This window comes from Eubalaena glacialis, chromosome 11 (assembly GCF_028564815.1).
Source record: "Eubalaena glacialis isolate mEubGla1 chromosome 11, mEubGla1.1.hap2.+ XY, whole genome shotgun sequence".
Lineage (NCBI taxonomy): Eukaryota > Metazoa > Chordata > Mammalia > Artiodactyla > Balaenidae > Eubalaena > Eubalaena glacialis.
The window spans coordinates 10,345,541-10,348,087 of NC_083726.1; the positions used below are offsets into that span (position 1 = coordinate 10,345,541).

General features: G+C 45.0%; 1 pseudogene; it reads left to right on the forward strand.

The window, feature by feature from the left end:
* Positions 1 to 587: 587 nt before the first annotated feature.
* LOC133100967 (succinate dehydrogenase [ubiquinone] cytochrome b small subunit, mitochondrial-like) lies at positions 588 to 1,460 on the forward strand (annotated as a pseudogene).
* The last annotated feature ends 1,087 nt before the right edge of the window (positions 1,461 to 2,547 follow it).

A 2,547-nucleotide genomic window follows, 5' to 3' on the forward strand; every position in this document is an offset into this window, starting at 1 on the left:
TTGACTCTGCAGAATGTCCCTCCTTGTAAAACAGCTAGAAGCTGGGCTGCTATGGAGGAGACCAGGGTTGGCTTCAAGGTTCCCCCGTTGAGTGTTCTCTGGAGGCCCTTCCTGCCCTGAGATTTGATTTCCAGGCCCCCATGAATGCCTGTCCCTGGACCCTGGGGCCTTCCCTGCCCCGCTCTGCAGGGCAGCTCCATCAGCTGGGCTGGGTCCCACATTTCCTGTGGGGCCCTCTACTAGATGGGAGTGATAATCAGAGGCATCCCTTTCGGCACCTTCAGGCACCTTATCTTGTCCCAGTTCTTCCACCCACCGCATGGCCCGTATCAGTTTCTTCTTACTGCTTATTACTTCTGACTATACTTATTCCTATTACGTTTATGAGATGCTTCCTTTGAGCCAGGCACAGTGCTAAATGCCTAAGACCTGTTTGCATAGTATATATTTTCCCATAGTGTATCTTTTCTCCCACTGCTAAACAAACCAATCATCCGAAAAAAAAATTATCTGTACTTTTTATCACATTTCAATATCTTTATAAATTCAACTTTTCCTTCTTACCATAGCCCTCCCCAGTGAGGCGGAACGGTGGTGCAGAAACGATCATCCTCATTTTAAAGCTGACGTTCTGGGGATGACCTTGAGCCTTCAGGAGCGACATGGGGACTCTCTGGAGGCTGAGTGTCCTCTGCAGTGCCGGAGGAGGGCGAGCTCTGTTCCTCTAAATCCCAGTGGTCAGACTGGCTCAGGTCTCGGCATTTCTCCAGGACCGACCTACCCCAGGATGGTGTGGAATACAGCACATTCACCTGTCACCCAACCACCATTCTGCTTCCAAGGCTGCATCTCTCCACTGGATTGGTGAGAGGATTGTCAGTGTTTTGCTCCTGGTCCTACTTCCAGCTGCTTATTTGTGTTTTGTTTGTTTGTTTCATTTTTAATATTTATTTATTTGGTTGCACTGGGTCTTAGGTGCGGCAGGCGGGCTCCTTAGTTGTGGCATGCGAACTCTTAGTTGCGGCATGTATGTGGGATCTAGTTCCCGGACCAGGGATAGAACCCGGGCCCCCTGCATTGGGAGAGCGGAGTCTTATCCACTGGACCACCAGGGAAGTCCGCCAGCTGCTTATTTGAATTCTTGCTCTGCGATGCACTACTTCCTGGTGGCAGCCCTCACTCTTCATAGTCACCGGGGCATTGGACCAGCTGTATATTCGAGGGGATGCATGGCAGAAAGCTGTCAAGGCAGGCCTTTTGGTGCCCTCGGCTTTCACCTTTGCTGGGTGGGCTTTGTTATTTCAACTATCATGATGTGGGCATCTGCAAAGCTGTGGCTATGCTGTGGAATCTCTGACCCTTTAGACATAATACCTTGAGAACTGATTGTAGACCACCTCGCCTTTGCTCCGTCATGCCATTCAACTCACAATAACAAGGAAATAACAGATAAGTCCACTGGTGAGACAAACCTCTTCTCTTAATCACCTGGTTATTTTTTTTAATTTTTTTAATTTTTAAAATATTTAATTAATTAATTTACTTTTTGGCTGCGGCGGGTCCTAGTTGCGCACGCGGGATCTTTCCTTGCGGTGCGCGGGCTTCTCTCTAGTTGTGGCATATGGGATCAATAGTTGTGGTGCGAGGGCTTAGTTGCCCCACAGTATGTGGGATCCCCTGCATTGGAAAGCGGATTCTTAACCACTGGACCACCAGGGAAGTCCCCACCTGGTTATTTTTAGAATGTAATCTTTGAGGAAAGATGTGAGAGGAATTGTATCCAAGAAGCTGTCAGACTGAGTTCTGTATGCTGGGGAGTTAATGGGGTGTCTCTCAGCTTCTCACAAGACTCACAGTATAACTAAACATTATATATGAGCTTTTGCCTTTTAATTTATCAAACTCTTAGAGGGAATTCAGCTTTATTACTCTCAATATCCGATCAAGCATCTATATTTGTCCTAGGATGATGGAGAAAGGGAAAGACTGTTATTTCGTAAGTAAAGACTTTGCAGAAAATTAGGCAGTGTTTAGTTTTTGCAAACATCCCCCCTCTGTTCAGTTGATACCAGTTACCAATGGTTATGTGTCCTAGGGAAATTTGAAAATTAGAAATGCTGATATTTCACATTACTGATTTCTAAATCCTAGGAAGAAGAGCCTGGAGAGTTTCTGAATATAGAGAAGTTCCATGTAGGGAAGAGGTCCCTTTATAGATATTTCAAATTGTTACAGATTCTAAACTGAGACTTTTAATCCTCAAATGTGTTTGTTTTACTGGTCCTAAAATAATCTGTCCACAAATATAAAATTATAAGTAGTAAGTTGTTGTTTTCCCACTGTGGGAATCTCTAATGTGAAAATATACTCTATGAAGGTAAAGTTTTTTAAAAATCAAATGCTGTATAATAAAAAGTAAATAAATAAGGCAAGCTGAGGTTCTGACTGATTTATGGGTTCACTAGCTGTCCAGGGAGTACCCGCCTGTGGCCGGGTGTGGTGTGCCTGATGCCCTTAATCTTCTTCCCACATCTTAGGAGTTAGATG